We start from the raw sequence: 23,741 nt of genomic DNA, 5'->3' as shown, positions 1-23,741 counted from the left end.
TTGCAAATCTTATGTCTGAGAGGGGTTAATATCTGGCATATATAAAGAACTCCTAAAACTCAGCAATGACAAAAACAAACGACTGGATCAAAAATTGGGCAAAGGACTTGGATAGACATTTTTTGAAAGAAGATACATAAATGTCCAATAAGCACATGAAAAGATGCTCAACATCACAAATTAATAGGGAAATGAAAATTAAAACCACAATAAGACAGGGTTCTCTAACCCCTGTTAGGAACTGGGCCGCAGAGCAGAAGGTGAGTGGCTGGTGAGTGAGCATTACCACCCAAGCTCCACCTCCTATCAGATCAGCCATGGCATCAGATTCTCATAGGAGTGGAAACCCTATTGTGAACTGCACATGTGAGGGATCCAGGTTGCGTGCCCCTTATCAGAATCTAACTAATACCTGATGATCTGAGGTGGAACAGTTTAATCCCAAAACCATCTCCTTGCAGCCTCGTCCTTGGAAAAGTTGTCTTCCGTGAAACCCGTCCCTGGTGCCTAAAAGGTTGGGAACCACTGCAATAGGATACAACCTTACACCCATTAGGATGGGTGCTATCCAAAACAAACAAATAGACACTCCCCTGCCCCCAAAATAATAAGTGTTAGTGAGGAAGTGGAGAAATTGAAACTCTTGTGTATTGTTAGTGTGAATATAAAATGGAGCAGCTACTGTGGAAAAAAGTACTTAAGTTCCTAAAAAAAAATAAACAGAATTATTATATGATCCAGTAATTTCACTTCTAGGTGTATACAAAAAATAATTAAAAGCAGAGACTCCAACAAATAGTTATACCAATATTCATAGCAGTATTACTCATAATAGCCAAAAGGTAAAAGCAACTCAAGTGTCCATTGATGTATCAAATTTTGTTTTAAAATTTGATACATATATACATTAGAATATTATTCATCCTTAAAGAGGAAGGAAACTCTGACCCATGCTACCACATGGATGAACCTTATGAACATTGTGCTGAGTGAAATAAGCGAGTCACAAAAAGACGAATACTGTAAGATTCCATACTTGTATGAAATACCTAGAGTAGTCAAATTCATGGAAACAGAAAGTAGAATGGAGGCTACCAGGAGCTGGGGTAGGAAGGATGGGAAGTTTAGGGGATCCAGAGTTTCAGTTTGGGATGATGAAAAAGTTCCTGAGATGGATGGTGGTGCTGGCTGCACAACAATGTGAATGGCTCAATGCCAAAGACCTGTACACTTAAAAATGATTGAGATGGTAAATCTTGTGTGTATTTTACCACAAGTTTTAGAAATTTAAAAAACTTTAAAAAGTGATTACTCACTTAAAAATCACACCACCGTAACGACTGACAACATTTTCTACTACGAAGGGATGGTGCAATCCAGGGGGCTGTGAATGACCTGTGGGTAAGGTCCTAGCTGCCCAGTAAAGGCAGGTTGTAGTGGACAATGTCCAAACATTGCAACAGATTTGCAGCAACTGAAGTTGTAACCGGTTTTGGACATTCATCTGTTTTGGCAGGTCATATGACTTTAGTTTGATCGTTGTGGTCTTTTGTTATTAAGATAGCCATATTCCAGAACGACTATAATTCCAGAATGGAGCAGGTCTCAGACCTTCCATGCACATTATCTTCTGTTGTGATGACAATGTGAGAAATGCCATAAAAGATAGAGATAGGTGCAGGGTACCTATTTGTTCATTCATTCTCGAGACAGGACAGAGGTGTAAATTATTGCTTCTTTGCTACATCCTCTGCCACGCTGTGCTTTTTTCTTAGTGCATCATGCTTTGGCTGTAGGGTTTTTCATCTTATTAATGGGGCACTTTATGTTCAATGGGGAAGCTAATTTTCCTAAGTTGGGTTCCCTGGAGAACAGACCCCAAATTGGAGATCTGTGCACAGGTTTATGAGACACCTCTCAGCAACAACAACTGTGAGGGAGTGAGGGTGGCAGGCTTGGAAGAGGCCTCAGCCAATCCCATGGGAAGTTCTGAAACTGGGAGGGTCCTTCTGAATTATCCACAGGGAGGTAAGGGGGTGGGATCTTCTGCCCCATGGTCTCGGACATAGGCTGTCCTGGGGAGGGAGAATGATCTGGGGTGAGATAATGCTCCTTGGCTCAGGACAGTGCTTGAGGAGTGTTTTAGCTGTGAGACCTCAATAGCCAACACTTTATTTATTTATTTTTTTGAGACAGGGTCTCGCTCTATTGCCCAGGCTGGAGTGCAGTGGTGCGATCTTGGCTCACTGCAACCTCTGCCTCCCTGGTTCAAGTGATTCTTGTGCCTCAGCCTCCCAGGTAGCTGGGATTACAGGCGCATGCCACCAGGCTTGGCTAAGTTTTGTATTTTCAGGTAGAAATGGGGTTTTGCCATGTTTTCCAGGCTGTCTTGAACTCCTGGCCTCAAGTGATCTGCCCGCCTTGGCCTCCCAAAGTGTTGGGATTACAGGCATGAGCCACTGGGCCTGGCTGATAGCCAACACTTTAGGCATTTGAGGGAGTGTGTGCCTTAGTCCAAAAGCCCAGGCAATGAAAGAAAAACAAAACAAAAATCCTCTGCAGGGGGATCTGGGCAGCACAGCATACACATATATGCTGTACCAGTCTTCTGCTTTTGTCTTCAGCAGTTATTGGTACCAGAAGTAAGGCATTTCCTGGAAAGGTAGCACAAAACAGTACCAGAAGCATAAACAGGAGTTGACTTTAAAAAAAAATCTCTTGCTTAAATAATAACAGTAAAAATGGAAAAAAGAAGTATGAAACTCCCACCTCCCTTCTGAATTACTTGTTTTCACTTGCTGTGTTATTATCTGGTCAATATCCATCTGTACTTATCAATTTTACACATTTATGATTATAGGTATTATGTATATGTGTGTATATAATATTTGTATTATGTGTATGTATATAAAAGTGATACTTTTTTTGCTGACCACAGTGAGTTTTTTTAAATGAGTTAAATTTGATAGAGAGAAACATGGATATTAAATACACAAGTAGATTAGTTTTGATAAGTGTATGCACTTGGGTAACTACCACCCCAGTCAAGGTAAACATTTCCATTACTCCAAATGGTTCCCTTGTGACCCTTTCTGGTCAATCTCCACCCCCGTAGGCCACTATTGTTCTGATTTCTATCGCCATGGATTAGTGTTGTCTGTTTTTGAATTTTACATTAAAGGAAGCAGAGAGGATTGACTCTTTTGATACACATATATGTAAAGATTGACTTTTTTCTTTCCATAATACTACTAATGTGTTTTTCCTAATTATAAAATATGTATACTTTTATTATCAATATTACACAATACAGATTAATATTATGCAGCCTTCAAAACAACTGTGCTCAGACCCATTTCCTATAGGTGTCCACTGAATTTTGGTATATTTTCTTACAGTGGTTCTCAAAGTCTAGTCTCCAGACTAGCAACGTCAGCAGAACCCAGAAAGCAAAATTTTCAGCCCCACCCCAGATCTACTAAATCAGAAACTCTGGGGGTGTAGACTAGCCATGTGGTTTAAGAAGCCCTCCAGATGTTCCTGATACATCAGTATTTGAGAACCATTTCCTTATGATTTCCTCCCTCCCTCCCTTCCTCCTTCCTTCCTTCCTTCCTTTTCCCTTCCTCCCTCTGTCCCTCCCTTTCTTCCTTCCTTCCCACATTTTTGTATTCTACTTTTTCATATGACACCTTATTAGAAACATTACTATGCCATGACAGGTAATGAGTTAATTTATTCAGACTAGGAAAAACTGGTGTGGTATTTAAGTGTAGAAATCAGGGTAGATATGGCCTGATTGGCCTTTTGCCCTCTCTTGGGATAACTGTTTCCCAGCCTGACCACATTTGTGAAAGGCCTCCTTACTCCCTCTCATCCCCACACAGCATGAGGATGCTGGAAATGTTTCTGGGTGGAGAGGTTCAATTGTATCTGGGAAGACTTACAAATAAACCTTGTCTCATTTATAGCGGGTGAATAAGAACTTTGTCCAGGCAAATAACACAGAAGGCTGGCACTTGTGGTTCCCAAATAAGAATTGGTCTTGAGAAGTCTAGGTGGGTGGACATGGATGTGCCAGTTTCAGGGGAGACATCCTGAAGGAAAGATCACTATGTGGCTCTGCAGGAGACACTGTCTGGGTCCTTGGTTGTGGTAGAACAAGGAACCCTTCTCTTGCCTCATAATACAGCACTGCCGGGGAGCACTGTGTCCACTAGTGGACTCCAGACTGGCAGGCCTGACTTTGGTCCTCCTTGGGAAGTGCCTATTGACTCTTCTTGTTTTGAGATGACATTTGTTAGGCTGAAAGAGGAGAAGGGACTTTATCCACAATCATCCCCAGAGTATAGCCTTCCACACAAAGGATTTCTATTCATCTTGCAAGAAATGATCTTTCAAGATATGACCTGTGAGCACCCAGAGATTGGGGAAGTGACTTGCCCAAGGTCACACAGTGGGCGTGTTCCGGCAACACTGAGATTCCAATCCTAATCACCTAACTCCAAATTCTGCCGTCTTTCCACCCTGTGGTGCTGCCTCCTGGAGCAGGCAAGGTTTTGTTCTTCTTCACAGTGGACAGGGCAGTAGGAAAAGGGACAGCGTTGGATGTCTCAGGGAGCAAGAGGCACCTATATCAGAACTTCTGGGGAAAAGGAAGGAAGAGAACATGAAATGCAGTGTGACGTAGTGCAAAAATGAGTGGGTTCTGGGGCCAGTGTGACCTGATTTAGAATCAGAGCTGAGGTTCTTACGGGTCGTGTGATATATCAGTTATTGATTGCTGTGTAACAAATTACCCTTAAACTTAGCAGCTTGAAAAAACCCACACATTTGTTATCTCAGAGTTTTTGTGGATCAGGAATCCAGGTTTGCCTTACCTGGGTCCTCGGCTTGTGGGTCTCTTACAAGACTGCTTTTGATGTGTTGGCTGGTGCCTGGTGCTGAGGTCTCATATGAAGGCTTAACTAGAATGATGCTGTCTTAGTCTCCCCAGGCTTCTAAAACAAGATGCCATAGACTGGGTGGCTTAAACAGCAGACATTTCTTTTGTTACAACTTTGGAGCCTCTCAGTCTGAATTTAGAGGCCAGCTAGGTTCTGGTGAAGGCTGTCTCTTCCTGGTTTATAGACAATTGCCTCTAGAGAGGGGGAAGAGAGAGGGGGAGAGAGAGAGAGAGAGAGAGAGACTCTCCTCTCTGGTCTCTTCTTATAAGGGCACTAATCCCATCCTGAGGCTCCAACCTCATGACCTCATCTAACCCTAATTATCTCCTGGAGGCCCTGTCTCCAAGTACCATCACACTGGGGGTTATGGCTTCAACATGTGAATCTGGGGAGGACACAGCTCTGTCCATGGCAGATCTGCTTCCAGGCTGACTCACATGGTTGGTGGCAGGATTCAGTTTCTCCTGGGTTGTTGGATGAGGGCCTCGGGTCCTTGCTTCCTGTTGGTCTGAGGCCATCCTTGCTTCCTTCCACAGGGGTCTCCCCAGCATGGCAGATGATTTAACTCTTCTGAATCCCTTCAACCCTTTTTAACATGTAAAACAGCAATAGCTGTAGCTATCTTAGAGTTGTCATAGGGATTCCCTGAGATAATGTAGAAAATGGCCTTGCACAGAAAACGGCACCTTGTTGGGGCTTCCTAAATTGCAACTGTTATTCCCATTATTATAATTTTTAGGGCACCTGATACTCAGAAGCTTGGCTGTTGTCCAGACAGCATATGGAGATATACCCCTGTCCCCTGCTATAACACAAAGACTTCCCCAGGTGAAGGACAATTTCTAAGTACCAGAGAAAATACATCTGAGACTATGTGACTGGCAGTTCCCAGAGGTGTGACCTGGGAAATACAATGGTCGCATTTATTGTCCCTTCATGATAAGAACAGGACTGAGCTTCTCAGAGTAGGCCCCAGAGTGTTCTTCACATACTTGGGAACAAACCCAACTGCAACCGCTGCCTGCGGAACAGACTCAACTGCACCCATGGCATCTGGAACAGACCCCAGCTGCCCCCACGGCATCCAGAACAGACCCCAACTGAAACCACTGCATGTGGCACAGCATGAACTCTCTAGGAAGTTCAACTTGAGCCACTTTTGTAGTTGATCTCATCTCTCAACCATCATTTCTGGTTTTTATCCCATATTTGTTAATATCTGAAAGCATCTCTGTCTGCTGTTTTCCCAGCCAATCCTGGGCACAATTAACAAGGTGTTTTCCAGAGGCCTTGGGAGCTATATCTTTCTCAGTCATCATTTGGGGCCATTAAAGGGGGAAGTAGAAGTCTTATTGCTGTGGGATACCATAGATGTCCTAAATCCTTGCTGGGTAGAAACAAGACCAGACTGAATGTCTGTTCTGAATTATCTTTCTCTGCTTAAATGGAGTCCAGGAGGAACCCTTACTTGCAAAATATATATTATTCAGCCCGATGCTGAGTTCATTTCCTAAAAGAGATTGGGTCCAAATAACACTTTAATTGAATTCAGTTTCTTGACCTAGCACTGACTTGGTTCTCCCTCCTGTGTCTTCCAACATTAGACAGAGGAGGAGGAGGAGGAGGAATAGACAAAGCGATTCACATGGATTTATAGGCCAAGCCACTCACTTCCACATTCCATAAAGCCCAAATGACTGTATAGGAAACAGCTGCAGTATTTATTGGGGCCTGGTAAGGCCTCATTACCATCCCACCTCCTCACAGGGGGTATTGCCTCCAAATGGAGTGCAGTGGAGGGAGTAATTGACTCTGCTGCCCTGGCACCTGGTGTTTCTGCCAAATGCCTAAGGTCAGTGCTGCAAAAAAAAACCCAAAAACCAAAACCAAAACAAAACAAAACAAAAAAACCGGAGGGAAGGAGGCCTCCAGTGAGAGTGGGGAGTGGAGCCGAGAGATGATCAGAAGGGATTTCATTTGTTTGTATTTTTCTTCCCTCACATAAGGAATGTTTATTGATCACCTACTATATGTCAGGCATAGTTGTAGGCACTGGGGATACAAGAACAGACATGGCTCCTGCTGTCTTAGAACAGACACTCTAGGTGGCTCTGCCTAAACAATGATCCCCTGCCACATGTGGCTATTTAGATTTTTTTTTTAATTATTATACTTTAAGTTCTGGGATACATGTGCAGAACATGCAGGTTTGTTATGTAGGTATACATGTGCCATGGTGGTTTGCTGCACCCGTCAACCTGTCATCTACATTAGGTATTTCTCCTAATGCTATCCCTTTCCTTGCCCCCCATGCCATGACAGGCCCCAGCGTGTGATGTTCCTCTCCCTGTGTCCATATGTTCTCATTGTTCAACTCCCACTTATGAGTGAGAACATGTGGTGTTTGCTTTTCTGTTCCTGTGTTAGTTTGCTGAGAATGATGGTTTCCAGCTTCATCCATGTCCCTGCAAAGGACATGAACTCATTCTTTTTTATGGCTGCATAGTATTCTATGGTGTATATGTGCTACATTTTCTTTATCCAGTCTATCATTGATGAGCATTTGGGTTGGTTCCAAGTCTTTGCTATCGTGAATAGTGCCTCAATAAATATACGTGTGCATGTGTCTTTATCGTGGAATGATTTATAATCCTTTGGGTATATACCCAGTAATGAGATTGCTGGGTTAAATGGTATTTCTGGATCTAGATCCTTGAGGAATCGCCACACTGTCTTCCACAATGGTTGAACTAATTTACACTCCCACCAACAGTGTAAAAGTGTTCCTATTTCTCCACATCCTCTCCAGCATCTGTTGTTTCCTGACTTTTTAATGATCCCCATTCTAACTGGTGTGAGATGGTATCTCATTGTGGTTTTGATTTGCATTTCTCTAATGACCAGTGATGATGAGGTTTTTTTTCATATGTTTGTAGGCCGCATAAATGTCTTCTTTTGAGAAGTGTCTGTTCATATCCTTCACCCACTTTTTGATGGGGTTTTTTTTTTCTTGTAAATTTGCTTAAGTTCCTTGTAGATTCTGGATATTAACCCTTTGTCAGATGAGTAGATTGCAAACATTTTCTCCCATTCTGTACGTTGCCTGTTCACTCTGATGGTAGTCTCTTTTGCCGTGCAGAAGCTCTTTAGTTTAATTAGACCCCATTTGTCAATTTTGGCTTTTGTTGTAATTACTTTTGGTGTTTTAGTCATGAAGTCTTTGCCCATGCCTATGTCCTGAATAGTATTGCCTAGGTTTTCTTGTAGAGTTTTTATGGTTTTATGTCTTACATTTAAGTCTTTAATCCATCTTGAGTTAATTTTTGTATAAGGTGTAAGGAAGGGGTCCAGTTTCGGTTTTCTGCATATGGCTAGCCAGTTTTTCCAACACCATTTATTAAATAGGGAATCCTTTCCCCATTTCTTGTTTTTGTCAGGTTTGTCAAAGATCAGATGGTTGTAGATGTGTGGTGTTATTTCTGAGGCCTCTGTTCTGTTCCATTGGTCTATATATCTGTTTTGATACCAGTACCATGCTGTTTTGGTTACTGTAGCCTTGTAGTATAGTTTGAAGTCAGGTAGCGTGATGCCTCCAGCTTTGTTCTTTTTGCTTAGGATTGTCTTGGCTATACCAGCTCTTTTTTTGGTTTCATATGAAATTTAAAGTAGTTTTTTTCTAATTCTGTGAAGAAAGTCAATGGTAGCTTGATGGGAATAGCACTGAATCTATAAATTACTTTGGGCAGTATGGCCATTTTCATGATATTGATTCTTCCTATCCATGAGCATGGAATGTTTTTTCATTTGTTTGTGTCCTCTCTTATTTCCTTGAGCAGTGCTCTGTAGTTCTCCTTGAAGAGGTCTTTCACACCCCTCGTAAGTTGTATTTTTAGGTATTTTATTCCCTTTGTAGCAATTGTGAATGGGAGTTCACTCATGATTTGGTTCTTTGTTTGTCTGTTATTGGTGTATAGGAATGCTTGTGATTTTTGCACATGGATTTTGTAACCTGAGACTTTGCTGAATTTGCTTATCAGCTTACAGAGTTTTTGGTCTGAGATGATGGGATTTTCTAAATATACAATCATGTCATCTGCAAACAGAGACAATTTGACTTCCTCTCTTCCTATTTGAATACTTTTTATTTCTTTCTCTTGCCTGATTGCCCTGGCCAGATTTTCCAATACTATGTTGAATAGGAGTGGTGAGAGAGGGCATCCTTGTCTTGTGCCAGTTTTCAAAGGGAATGCTTCCGGCTTTTGCCCATTCAGTATGATACTGGCTGTGGGTTTGTCATAAATAGCTCTTATTACTTTGAGATATGGTCCATCAATACCTAGTTTATTGAGTGTTTTTAGCATGAAGGGGTGTTGAATTTTGTCGAAGACCTTTTCTGCATCTATTGAGATAATCATGTGGTTTTTGTCATTGGTTCTGTTTATGTGATGGATTATGTTTATTGATTTGCTTATGTTGAACCAGCCTTGTATCCCAGGAATGAAGCCATCTTGATTGTGGTGGATAAGCTTTAGAACGTGCTGCTGGATTCGGTTTGCCAATATTTTATTGAGGATTTTTGCATCTATGTTCATCAGGGATATTGGCCTGAAATTTTCTCTTTTTGTTGTGTCTCTGCCAGGTTTTAGTATCAGGATGATGCTGGCTTCATAAAATGAGTTAGGGAGGAGTCCCTCTTTTTCTATTGTTTGGAATAGTTTCAGAAGAAATGGTACCAGCTCCTCTTTTTACCTCTGGTAGAATTCAGCTGTGAATCTCTCTGGTCCTGGGCTTTTTTTGTTGGTAGGTTATTAATTATGCCTCAATTTCAGAACTTGTTATTGGTCTCTTCAGGGATTCAGGTTTTTCCTGGTTGAGGCTTGGGAGGGTGTATGTGTCCAGGAATGTATCCATTACTTCTAGATTTTCTAGTTTATTTGCATAGAGGTGTTTATAGTATTCTCTGATGGTAGTTTGTATTTCTGTGGGATCAGTGGTGATATCCCCGTTATCATTTTTTCTTGTGTCTATTTGATTCATCTCTCTTTTCTTGTTTATTAGCCTGGCTAGCAGTCTATCTATTTTGTTAATTTTTTCAAAAAAACCAGCTCCTGGATTCATTGATTTTTTTGAAGGGTTTTTCATGTCTCTGTCTCCTTCCGTTCTGCTCTGATCTTAGTTATTTCTCGTCTTCTGGTAGCTTTTGAATTTGTTTGTTCTTGCTTCTCTAGTTCTTTTAATTGTGATGTTAGGGTATCGATTTTAGATCTTTCCTGCTTTCTTCTGAGGGCATTTAGTGCTATAAATTTCCCTTTAAGCACTGCTTTAGCTGTGTCCCAGAGATTCTGGTACTTCGTATCTTTGTTCTCATTGGTTTCAAAGAACTTATTTATTTTTGCCTTAATTTCGTTATTTACCCAATAATCATTCAGGAGCAGGTTGTTCAGTTTCCATGTAGTTGTGTGGTTTTGAATGAACTTCTTAATCCTGAGTTCTAATTTGATTGCACTGTGGTCTGAGAGACTGTTATGATTTCCATTCTTTTGCATTTGCTGAGGAGTGTTTTACTTCCAATTATGTGGTCAATTTTAGAATAAGTGCTATTTGGTGCAGAGAAGAATGTATATTCTGTTGATTTGGGGTGGAGAGTTCTGTAGATGTCTATTAGGCCCACTTGGTCCAAAGCTGAGTTCAAGTCCTGAATATCCTTGTTAATTTTCTGTCTTGTTGATCTGTCTAATATTGACAGTGGGGTGTTAAAGTCTCCCACTATTATTGTGTGGGAGTCTAAGTCTCTTTGTAGGTCTCTAAGAACTTGCTTTATGAATCTGGGTTCTCCTGTATTGGGTGCATATATATTTAGGATAATTAGCTCTTCTTGTTGCATTGATCCCTTTACCATTATGTAATGCCCTTCTTTTTCTTTTTTGATATTTGTTGGTTTGAAGTCTATTTTATCAGAGACTAGGATTGCAACCACTGCTTTTTTTTTTTTTTTTTTTTTTTGCTTTCCATTTGCTTGGTAAATCTTCCTCCATCCCTTTATTTTGAGCCTATGTGTGTCTTTGCACGTGAGATGGGTCTCCTGAATACAGCACACCGATGGGTCTTGACTTTATTCAATTTGCCAGTTTATGTCTTTTAATTGGGGCATTTAATCCATTTACATTTAAAGTTAATATTGTTATGTGTGAATTTGATCCTGTCATTATGATGCTAGCTGGTTATTTTGCATATTAGTTGATGCAGTTTCTTCATAGTCTTGATGGTCTTTACATTTTGGTATGTTTTTGCAGTGGCTCGTACCAGTTTTTCCTTTCCATATTTAGTGTTTTCTTCAGGAACTCTTGTAAGGCAGCCCTGGTGGTGACAAAATCTCTCAGCATTTGCTTGTCTGTAAAGGATTTTATTTCTCCTTCTCTTATGAAGCTTAGTTTGGCTGGATATGAAATTCTGGGTTGAAAATTCTTTTCTTTAAAAATGTTGAATATGGGCCCCCACTCTGTTCTGGCTTGTAGGGTTTCTGCAGAGAGATCCACTGTTAGTCTGATGGGCTTCCCTTTGTAGGTAACCCGACCTTTCTCTCTGGCTGCCCTAAACATTTTTTCCTTCATTTCAACCTTGGTGAATCTGAGGATTATGTGTCTTTTTTTTTTTTTTTAAATATATGAGGAGTATCTTTGTGGTGTTCTCTGTATTTCCTGAATTTGAATGTTGACCTGCCTTGCTAGGTTGGGGAAGTTCTCCTGGATAATATCCTGAAGTGTGTTTTCCAGCTTGGTTCCATTCTCCCCGTCACTTTCAGGTACACCAATCAAACGTAGGTTTGGTCTTTTCACATAGTCTCATATTTCTTGGGGGCTTTATTCGTTCCTTTTCATTCTTTTTTCTCTAATCTTGTCTTCATGTTTATTTCATTAAGTTCATCTTCAATGTCTGATATCCTTTCTTCTGCTTGATTGATTTGGCTATTAATACTTGTGTATGCTTCACGAAGTTCTTGTGCTGTGTTTTTCAGTTCCATCAGGTCATTTATGTTCTTTTCTAAACTGGTTATTCTAGTTAGCAGTTCTTGTAACCTTTTATCAAGTTTCTTAGTTTCCTTGCATTTAGTTAGAACATGCTTCTTTAGCTCAGAGGAGTTTGTTATTACCCACCTTCTGAAGCCTACTTCTGTCAATTTGTCAAACTCATTCCCCATCCAGCTTTGTTCCCTTGCTTGTGAGGAGTTTTGATCCTTTGGAGGAGAAGAGGCATTCTGGTTTTTGGAATTTTCTGCCTTTTTGCTTCGGTTTTTCCTCATCTTCATGGCTTTATCTACCTTTGGCCTTTGATGTTGGTGACCTTTGGATGGAGTTTTTGCGTGGACGTCCTTTTTGTTGATGTTGATGCTATTGCTTTCTGTTTGTTAGCTTTCCTTCTAACAGGCCCCTCTTCTGCAGGTCTGCTGGAGTTTGCTGGAGGTCCACTCCAGATCCTGTTTGCCTGGGTATCACCAGTGGAGACTGCAGAACAGCAAAGATTGCTGCCTGCTTCTTCCTCTGGAAGCTTTGTCCCAGAGGGGCACCCACCAGATGCCAGCTGGAGCACTCCTGTATAAGGTGTCTGTCAACCCCTGCTGGGAGGTGTCTCCCCATCAGGAGGCACGGGGGTGAGGGATCCGCTTGAGGATGCAGTCTGTTTCTTAGCAGAGCTCAAGCACTGTGCTGGGAGAACCACTGCTCTCTTCAGAGAGATTTCTCTGTGATTTCTTCACTTCAGAGCTGTGAATCTTCACTTCAGAGCTGGCAGGCAGGAACGTTTAAGTCTGTTGAAGCTGCACCCACAGTTGCCCCTTCCCCCAAGGTGCTCTGTCCCAGGGAGATGGGAATTGTATCTATAAGCCCCTGACTGGGGCTGCTGCCTTTCTTTCAGAGATGCCCTGCCCAGAGAGGAGGAATCTAGAGAGGCAGTCTGGCTACAGTGGCGTTGCCACACTGCAGTGGGTTCCGCATCTAGTTTGAACTTCCCAGTGGCTTTGTTTACATTATGAGGGGAAAACAACCTTCTCAAGCCTCCTTAATGGCGGACGCCCCTCCCCACACCAAGCTCAGCATCGCAGGTCGACTTTAGAGTGCTGTGCTGGCAGCGATAATTTCAAGACAGTGAATCTTAGCTTGCTGGACTCCATGGGGGTGGGGTCCACTTAGCACGATCACTCGGCTCCCTGTCTTCAGCCCCCTTTCCATGGGAGTGAATGGTTCTATCTCTCTGGCATTCCAGGCACCACTGGGGTATGAAAAAACTCCTGCAGCTAGCTCAGTTTCTGCCCAAATTGCCACCCACTTTTGTGCTTGAAACCCAGGGCCCTGGTGGTGTAGGCACCCGAGGGAATCTCCTGGTCTGTGGGTTGCGAAGACAATGGGAAAAGCATAGTATCTGGGCTGGATAGCACTGTCCGTCACGGCACAGTTCCTCACGACTTCCCTTGGCTAGGGAAGGGGGTTCCCTGACTCCTTGTGCTTCCCAGGTAAGGCGACGCCCCACCCTGCTTCTGCTTGCCCTCTGTGGGCTGTACCCACTGTCTAACCAGGCCCGATGAGATGAAGTGGGTACCTCAGTTGGAAATGCAGAAGTCACCCATCTTCTCGGTCTCGCTGGGAGCTGCAGATCAGAGCTGTTCCTGTTTGGCCATCTTGCCAGCCCCACCCCCGGCCCCCAGCTATTTAGATTTAAACTCATTAAATGAAGCCAACCTAAAAATTGAATTCTGCAGTCACACTTGCCACATTTTAAGTGCTCAATGGCCACCTGGGACTAGTGACAATCGTATTGGACAGTGCAGGTACAGAAAATTTTCACCGATGCAGAATATTCTCTTAGACATGTTGGTCTAGTGGAGGTGGGGTGTGGAGAGTCCAGAAATAGTCATTAAATGAACAAACAAATATGTAGCTGGGTGCGGTGGCTCATGCCTGTAATCCCAACATTTTGGAGGCCGAGGCAGGAAGATCCTTTGAGCCCAGGTCTTTGAGGCCAGCCTCAGCAATGCAGTGAGACCACCACCATCTCTACAAAAAAATAAAAAAATTAGCTGGGCACCTGGTGTTTCAGGTCACACCTGGTGTTTCAGTACGATCTGTAGTCCCAGCTACTTGGGAGGCTGAAATGGGAGGATCGCTTGAGCCCAGGAAGTCCAGGCTGCAGAAGGCTGTGATCATGTCATTTCACTCTAGCCTGGGTGACGGGGCATGACCCTGTCTCTAAAAAAAAAGAAAAAATTACCCACCCCCCACCAAAGTAGGTAAATAAGATAACTTCAAATGTGGTAGCCATATGAAAAAAATGAAACAGGGAAATGTGCTGGAGTAGTCGTTTGGTTAGGGTGGTCTGGGTGGGCCTGTGTGAGAAGGCGACGCAGGAGCCAGGACCCGGGGAGGATCTGAATGAATAGCAAGTGCTGGGAGCACTGCAGAAATATAAGAAGGCCAAGCATGGCCCGGAGTAGGGAGCAAGAGGGAGAGAAGCAAGAGATGGGCTTAGGAGCGAGGCGGATGCCCAATCCCATGGGCTCATGGGGAGGAGCGTGCATTCAACTCTTAAGTGCGAGGAGGACATGGTGGGCTGCCCACAGGAAATTATTATGATCTGATTCACACGTGAAAAGCTCACTCGGGTTCCAGGGTTGATCGCAAATAGGAGGGAGGCACGATCAGAGACAGAGGGACCAGCAGGGAGCTCTAAAGCTGTTCAGGTGGGAGAAGTTGAGGCCTTGGGATCACAGAGAAAGGGCAGTAGCTAACCCTAGAGGGAGGCAGTATTTGTGTTGTAGCTCAATTCTGCATCCGAAAATACAGGGGGCAATGATAGCACCTGGTATGTGGTGCCACTGATAAGAGGATGCAGAGAGCTAGTGTCTATAAAGTCGCCAGTATTTTCAGTATGATGGTACGTGGCATCATCTTGTCTAACCCATCTTTGTCTCTCAAAATATTTTCTAGCTCCTTGTCTTGCCTGTTCTAGTCTGGTTTCCACACTGCCACTAGAGTCACCTTCCTCAAAGGCCAGTCTGATGTCAGTTCCCTTCAGGGCTCCTGGGGGAACCCAGATGAAACTCCGAGCTTGTTAATACAGCCTAGGAAGCTTCTCACACTCCAGCCCATGTCTCTGTCCAGCATCACCTCTCCCACTCTCTGCCTGGCACTCTGCTCCAGCTATACCAGTTGTCCCCTTGGCTCATGCAGTTCCCTTAGCTGGGAATACTTTCCCTCCCCTACTTGGGTGGGTTCTCTCCAGCTGTTTGTCTTTCTAAGCTCAGCTTAGAAATTTTCGCCTCCAAGAAACCGCTTCTGTGTTTCCAAGTCTAGGTCAAGTGCCCTTACATGAGATCCCATGGGACCCTGTACTTCTCCATCATGTTGAATTACAATTGCCTGTTTACCAGTCTCTTCCATTAAACTGAGGTCTTCACAACAGTAGGAACTATCTCTGTCCAGTTCATGATTGTGCGTATCTCAATGCCTAGACTATATCGAGTGCTTAAGATATATTTTGTTTAGGCCAAGTGTGGTGGCTTATGCCTATAATGCCAGCACTTTGGGAGACCAAGGCAGGTGGATCACAAGGTCAGGAGTTCGAGACCAGAGATGGTGAAACCCCGTCTCTACTAAAAATACAAAAATTAGCCAGGCGTGGTGGTGGGTGCCTGTAATCCCAGCTACTCAGGAGGCTGAGGCAGAAGAATTGCTTGAACCTAGGAGGCAGAGGTTGCAGTGAGCCAAGATCATGCTACTGTGCTCCAGCCTGGACGACAGAGTGAGACTGTCTCAAAAAAAAAAAAAAAAAGGAGCTATTTTGTTTAATGAGTGAGTAAATGAATTCGTAAAAATCATCTATTTATAGCATTTGGTAGACCACTCTCTTTTCCTATGCCCTTCTTTTGCACATTGTTATTATTATTTTTTTCAAACAACCATTATTTAGGCTTCCTAACCTGAATGTGTTAGCTTAGGGTGCCATAAAGAAATACCATATACTTGGGGGCTTAAAAATCAGAAATGTATTTTCTCACAGTTCTGGAGGGTGGAAATCTGAGATTAGGGTGCCAGCATGGTCAGGTTCTGGAGCAGTCTCTTTTCCTGGCTTTCAGATGACCATCTTCTCAATGTGTCCTCATAGGGCAGAGAGAAAGAGAGAGAGCTCGCTTTGGTGTCTTCCTTCAAAGGGCACTAATCCCATCATAAGGGCCCCACCCTCATGACCTCATTTAACCCTAATTACCTCCCACAAAACCATTTCCAAATAGCATCACATCGAGAGTAAGAATTTCAACCCATGAATTTTAAGGGGACACAAGCATTCAATCCATTGCATACCCCATGCTTTAGAATTAAAAAAAATAAGGTGTAAATTCTTTTGTGTTGGGCTTTCATAGGGGCAATATATAACACCTTTCTTTCCCATTTAGGTTGTGAACTAACTGAGGAATAGATAAAGAATGTAGACAGATGGAGATTTTAACAGATGCTTATGTGGCACTTACTGTGTGCCAGCTAACAACTTGCCCAAGGTCACACAGGTTATCAGTGGTGGAGCCAGGGTTTAAACTCAGCTCTAGAATCTATTCTTGTTATTCTGTTTCTTAAAGTGTAAGCTTTAAGCTAGATTGCAGGACATGGTAGGTATGTGTCCACCAGGCCAGTTAACTCTCCATCGCCGACTTAGACTCTCCCAGGCAGTTGCAGAACCAGAGGTCTCCTCCGCAGGGGCAGAATGCAGGCGGAGCTGAAAAGAGAAGATTAATGTGTGAACTTAGTCTCTCTCAAATTTACCAATCAGCTAAGTCACTTTTCCTCCCCTGGGGAGGAGTGGATGAGGGATGGGGAGTGAATGGCTGGAAATGTGCATCAGACTAAGGTCTCATCAAGGGAACAAGCATTCCCTCAAACCCAGTGGAAGCCATGCTGCAAATATCAGCTCTAGAATCTGTTCTTGTTACTCTGCTTCTCAAAGTGTAAGCTTTAAGCTAGATTGCAGGACATGGTTTAGGTGCATATCCACAGGGCCAGCTAACTCTCCATCAGGGACCTAGACTCTCCCAGGCAGTTGCAGAGCCAGAGGTCTCCTCTACAGTGGGAGATATTTAAAGCCTTTCCTGTCATCACTGGAAATGAGCAAACTTTGCTAGCAATGTAGTCAAGGGCTTGGGTGTTTGAAGTCTTTACTTCTGTTCTTCCAGAATTAGGATCTGGGGCTCAGCTGTGAATTGCTGTCACTGAAGCTGTCCAGTCCTTGGACACACACGCGGACAGGTGGGCTGAGTAATGGGAATGTTCTTAGAAAGCCAGAGGACCTTGGCAGCATTGCCCAGCAGCTCCGTGACAGGCCCTGATGGCTGAGAGACTGATTTCCCATCCTTTCCTAAGGAAGCGGGGACTGGTGAGCAGAGCATGTGTGAGGCCTGTGAGGTTCCTGTGTGCATTGCAGGGTCTCTCGGTAGAGCCTGGTACCTGGGTGGATGGGAGAACAAACACCAGATGCAGGGTCAGGTGTCTTGATTTCTTGCCCAGCTCTCCCATTTGTTGTGAGCCATGGGATGCTGGGAAAGTCATTCAGCCTCCCTGTGCCTTCATTTGCTCAACTGTAAAATGGGAAAAATATAACCTATCTCAAAGGACTGTGTGAGGATCATGATACTAAATGAGAAGATGCTTTATAAGTATCAAGGCTGGATAATTTCAAGCTATTACTCCATCTTCCTTCTTTCCTGCATTGTTTTCGTTAGCAGACACACGTTGACTTTGCCCAACCTCCTCTTTCTGGAATAGCACCCTGATCCTCCTTTGGGAGCTCCTGGGGCTCACCTCTTGGGGCCATGTGGATTGTTCGGGACTGACTCCATCCCAAAGTGCCAGGGCAAGCCCACTCTACAGGCCTGGCCAAGCAGAACACCCCTGGCTCCAGCGATTGGTTCAGGGATAGCCAGGGGCCCCAGCAGGGGCCAGCTGACCATTCCAAAACTTTTGCTGGAACTCCTGGGAGAGACTTTGCCTTCCTTGCCAGGATTGCCAACCTGTGAGAATGTAAGCTTGGGGGTTTTGGGGGCCATCTTTGCCATCTTACAGGGAGAGCCTGCCACCATACAGAGGCAGAATGGAGAGCAGGAGGAAGACACAGTGTCCTGTGGGCATTGTTAGAGCCCGTGTTTCCAGTCATGCCTGACTTGTGTTCATTATGAGTGAGGTGGGCTAACATTTCATGTGTATTTCCCTTTCTGTGAGCTGCTGTTTATATCTATATCTTTAACTGACTTTTCTACTGGGTGGTTGGCATTATTCTCGTAGATTTGTGGAAACTTTCTTTTCTTTTAGTAGTTATTTTTTGTTGAGGTCAAATTCACATAACATAAAATTTACCATTTTAAAGTACAATTCAGTGGCATTTAGTCCATTCACAGTGTTGTACAACTGTCACCTCTGTCTAGTTCCAAAATCTACCTTTCTTTCTTTCTCTCTTTCTTTTTCCTTCCTTCCCCTTTCTTTCTTTTTCTTTTTCTTTCCCCTTTCTTTCTTTCTTTTCTTTCTTTCTTTCTTTCTTTTTCTTTCTCTCTCTCTTTCCCCTCCCTTCCTTCCTTCCTTTCTTTTCTTTCTCTCTCTCTTTCTCTCTCTCTCTTTCCCTCCCTCCCTCCCTCCCTTCGTTCCTCTCTCTCTCTCTCTTTTTCTTTCTTTCTTTTTTTCAGAGCCTTGCTCTGTTGCCCAGGCTGGAGTGCAGTGGTGCAATTGCAGTCAGAGCTCACTGCACCCTCCACCTCTTGGGTGCAAGTGATTCTCCCACCTCAACCTCCCAAGTAGCTGGGACCACAAGCATGGACCACCACGCTTGGCTAATTTTTATTTATTTTTTGTAGAGAAGAGGTCTCTCTATGATGCCTAGACTGGTCTCGAACTCCTGAGCTCAAGCGATCCTCCTGCCTTTGCCCCACAAAATACTGGGATTACAGGCATGAGCCACTGCTCCTGTCCCAAAACATTTTAATGATCACCAAAGAAACTTGGTACTTCCTATTAAGCAGCTACTGCCTGTCCTCGCTCTTTCTAGCCCCTGGCAACCACTCTTCTGTGACCATAGAGATGGAATTTTCTATGGATATATCTATTCTGGATATTTCATACAAATGGACTCATATAATCTGTGTATTTCTTTGACTTAGCATAATATTTTTAAGGTTCCTCCATACTGTAGCATGTATTGGTACTTCATTTCTCTTTATGGCTGAGTAATATTCCATCATATGGATATGCCATTTTTTGTTTATCCATTCATTCAAACAACATTTGGGTTGTTTCTATCTTTTGGTTGTTGTGAATTGGGCTCCTATGAATATTCACGTATGAGTATTTGTTTGAATTGATATTAGAAAAATTATTTTTTGGCCTATGATAGGTGTTGCAACTATTGTTTCTGAGCTTGCCATTGGTCTTTGACTTTGCTTTTGTCAAGCAGAATTTTTTAAGTATTGTTCTGTAGTTGAATTTGTCAGCTTTTCCAGCTAATGGGTTTTGTGACACAGTTGGAAAGGTCATCCTTATAACTTGAGGTTATAAAACAACTGTACCATCAAAACTTCTGCTTATCCACGTATTTCCTTACCAATGAAACAGGTATTGAAAACAGCCCTACTTGCCATTCCGTCCCCTCCCAGGGTTATTGTGAGGACCACATACGACAAATGATATGAAAGAGCCTTACAAAATATAAAGCAATATATACACATTAGGCATGTTGTCATCATCACTGTTAATTCTATTAAAATCTGCCATCAACTAGCTGAGTTCTGCTTGTTGCTTTCATTTTGCAGAGCAGGGCTTGAAGGGCAGAATTATTCACTGAGCTGCCCAAGGATGTATTTGCTGGTAGCAACGTGGAGAATGTTACAAAATTAGTCATCTCGGCGAGGGGGAGGTGTTCATATTTGACCAGAAAAATAAAAGTACTTTAAACCAAAAACTATTCTGGCCACTTTTCCTTCAAATGAAGCCTTTTTTCTTTCTACCAGGAAAAGAAACTGGTTCAGTGAGTTTTGCATTGTTTAGCTGTTATTGTAATTTATGCCTCACTAGTGGTCACTTGTGACATGTTTTCCTTATATTTTTAACCCCAAATTCTTTTTTTTAAATGGAAAACTTTACGTTGAACTCCGTATTGAAACAATGTAATTATAGGGAATGAAAAAATGGGTTATTACTTGATAGCAATTATTCCTATGCTGATTCCTCTGGGATAGAATCGTGCACTGTTTAAGTCCTTGGGCTCCGCTATGAGTCATACCTGGGCTTCAATGCAGTTAAGTTACTAGCTAGCTTTGTGATCTTGGGCAACTTGCTTCACTGCTCTTGGCCTCTGTTTACCCAACTTGAAAACAAGGATGATTTACATCACTGGACTCATGGGGCTGTAGCAAAAAATTAGTGATAAAATCTACATAGAGTGCTTGGCCCTGTGCTTGTGTGCAGGGAGAACTTGGTAAATACTAGCTGTCAGTATAATTTAGGAAAATCTAAAAGAATTCAGGAGATGAGCCCCAAGGAAATGGAATAAACACTTCCAGGGGCTTTTCTGGTCCTTAGTGGGTGGCATAGATCAAATCACATGGTAGAGGCCCTCCCCTCACACCTACCACATTTATTTGGAGACAAATCTGGTTTCTGTTACTACCATGTGAAGGGTAAACATTGGGAATAGCAGTTGGTTCTCAGACAGCAAGGAAAAAGTGGGCTCACAGAGGAGGAGTCACAGGAGGGCAGCAGGAGGGCTGGGGTGGGCTGTGGGGAGGACTGGAAGGGTGAGGACCTGGTGCTGGGGGCCTGCCCAGGTCACACCCACATCTTCTTGGGGATAGAAGATTCCAGATGATGTGGGTTTATTGTGTGTGGTGATGGATTTTTCAGGGGACACAGACCTTTTCCTCTTTTTTTTCCTCTCTTCCTTTTCCCAATCTGGGTATCTGTGGAGACCAAGCTCTAGTCCTAGGTCCAGCTTGGCTGGGCCCTGTATTAGTCCATTTTGCATTGCTGTAAAGGAATACCTGGGGCTGGGTAATTAAAGAAAAAAGTTTTATTTGGTTGGGTGTGGTGGCTCACTCTGCAATCCCAGTACTTCGGGAGGCTGAGGTGGGAGAATTGCTTGAGACCAGCCTGCCCAACATGGTGAGACCCCATCCTGAGAAAAAAAAAAAGTTTTATTTGGCTCATGGTTCTGCAGGCTATACCAGCATAACACCAGCATCTGCTTGGCTTCTGATGAGGCCTCAGGAAGCTTCCAATCATGGTGGAAGGTGCAGGCATATCACATGGTGAGTGAGGAAGCAAGGAAGAGGAGTGAGGTCCCAGACTCTTCATCAACCAGATCTCTTGTGAACCCATTACCGTGGGGTGGACACCAAGCCATTCCTGAGGGATCCATCCCCATGATCCAAACACTGCCCACCAGATCCCACCTCCAACGTTGAAGAACACATTTCCACAGCTCTAAAAAAGAAATTATGCCTGTGAGACTTCTGCTCTATGCCAGGCACTTTAAATCCATGATCGTGTTGGATCCTGTGCCATGGGTGGATCACTACCCTATGACAGATGAGGAAACCAAGACTCAGAGAAGGTGTATTCCTCCATGAGCCCCACACACAGCTGGTGCACAGCAGAGCCAGAAGGTAAACTACCATCTGACTTACTCCAAAACCCAGCCTCTGCCAGGTGTCAGCTCAGAGCGCTATACCATCTTTGGCCTTGGTTTTGTATGGCTTTTTGTGACATTTTTGTGACATTTCCATGGCTCAGCACCCTACACATAGGTCTCCTAGAACTATTTGTGGATTTAAATTTTAATAATGGTGAAAATAGCTGACATTTACTGAGTTCCTGCCACCAGTGGGCACACAAGCAGGTTGAGCCACTTGCTCAAGTTCTCATGAGCTCAAGGCTCGTGGCAGAGCCAGGAGAGAATCCAGTCTGTCGTACTCCAAGGTGTATGGTTTTAACTTTCATTTTTCTTGAAGAATCTAGGCTTGCAGCGGGGATGTTAATCTCTGTGCCCATCTTTCTCAGGTAACATGGGGCTTTTGTGGGTTTGAACTAGTTAGAAGAGGACAGCAAAGGGCCTGAACATGTCCAGGGGAGGCGTGAGGCAGTGGGGTGATGGCAAGGGCTGCGGGCCAGTGGCATCTATTTCTGAACTGGTGACCTCCTGCCTCCGGGTACAAGGCTATAATAAGCCCCATGATTCACCAGTTGGACTTCTCCCTGTCGTTGCTCCAAGCAGGTCTTGTGCTTTGCCACCTGTGGGCCCCAGCTCATGCTGTGTGCTCCAGGAGAACATCCTGCCCCGCCTCACTCCCTTTGCCATACCTGCCTGGGGACACCCACTGCAGCTGCCACGTCCTCTAGGAAGCCTTGATGGACTAGCATGGATAACCTATTCATTTCTGAGTCCAAACAGAATCATTTATTATATACTCAGAAAAAGGCAAATGGAAGACTATACCTATTTTGAGAAATTTGGGAACATTTATCTCAGGGGACAGTCAGGGGCCAATACACATTAGTGACAATCTTAGCATATGAAATTCCAGTGATCAGCGACTCTTTAGTGCTTGACTCAGTTTTTACAGAATGAATCTTATTCTACCTTAATTCCACATGAAATGGGTTTGGTCTCCCTTGTAGAATGCAGGAGACTTTGAGCCTGGGTTGGAAGGCTGGTGACCTTGGGTAAGTCACTTCCCATATCTGAGCCTCTGCTCCTGTGTCTGTGAAAGAGTGGTGCTTATACCTATGTTGTTAGGTTGTTGGGGGATATAAAAGGGTAATAACAGTTGCTACTGTTTATTGAGTGCTTGCTATGCACCAGAGACTGTGCTAAGCTTAGCTTTGCATTTTTCTTTGATCTTTTCAAGAGCTCCTCTCATTCCTGATGTTCCTTACCCTGCAATATTTTTTCCCATAGCACTTTACATTTTGTATGATATTATATAATATATAACTGTGCTTATTTTTGGTCTTCCTCTCCCAGGGCCTCTTGCCTCGTACAACTCCAGGGGGCACCATTCACAATGCATTCTACTCCAGGGGTGCTTTTTACTAAGAATATTAGCATGAATGGTGGAAACTCCTGGAGTTGTGTGATGTGGAGCCCCGGGAGCTTCAGAAGGTCAGGGATTTTTGTGTGTGCCAGTTCTGATCATTGCTGTATCCCTGTACCCAGAACGGTGCTAGACCTATAGTAAGCATTCAGTAAATATCTGTTGAAAGAATGAATAACATAGCCTCCAAAGAGAGCTGATTTTACTATCTAGGAAACTGAGGCTCAGTCTGACTTATGAATTTGCCCAGAGCCCCACAAGCCAATGACCCACCCAGCTGTTCTGCCTCCAGCGTGCCTGCTCTGCGTGGCTTTGCTAAGCTGCATGCCTTTAACTCCTCGCATCGTCTCTGCTACCAAGTAACTGCTCAACAAATATTGATGCTTTTCCCTACATGGTTCAGGCCCTCTGCTAGACTATCCCAGTAGAGTGACAAACCATCATATAGCTGTTGATTCCAGAAACTGAATTAAATTGCACAGTGCAAAAAAAGGGAGGATCTTAAGTTTTTGGAAGAAAAATCCCTAACCCAAGTGCTAATGTTTGGAGTTTGCAGAAGCCTCTCAAGACTTACCAACCCGATTATTTTTCCTGCTGCCTTCCCTTTTGTGAGCGTTTCTTCCCCTTTTTGCTTGCAGTGAGTTCTGCTCTCCTGTAGGCTACAATGTGTCAGTTGTTATAAA

At 43.5% G+C, this 23,741-nt stretch overlaps 1 protein-coding gene and 1 long non-coding RNA gene across 4 annotated transcripts in view; one reads left to right on the top strand and one right to left on the bottom strand.

Moving 5' to 3' along the window:
* The window catches only part of SRGAP3 (SLIT-ROBO Rho GTPase activating protein 3), a 380,154-nt gene that overhangs the window by 89,076 nt on the left and 267,337 nt on the right, over nt 1-23,741 (top strand). The window lies entirely within an intron of this gene.
* Nucleotides 13,728-23,713, bottom strand: LOC112439287 (uncharacterized). The gene is made up of 3 exons (XR_003027581.3): nt 23,633-23,713; nt 16,465-16,706; nt 13,728-16,093 (listed from the first exon to the last, which is right to left on the bottom strand). It is a non-coding gene; the product is annotated as an uncharacterized LOC112439287 (long non-coding RNA).

Source organism: Pan paniscus, chromosome 2, assembly GCF_029289425.2.
Source record: "Pan paniscus chromosome 2, NHGRI_mPanPan1-v2.0_pri, whole genome shotgun sequence".
Taxonomy (NCBI): Eukaryota; Metazoa; Chordata; class Mammalia; order Primates; family Hominidae; genus Pan; species Pan paniscus.
This window is presented reverse-complemented; position numbering and strand designations above follow the sequence as displayed.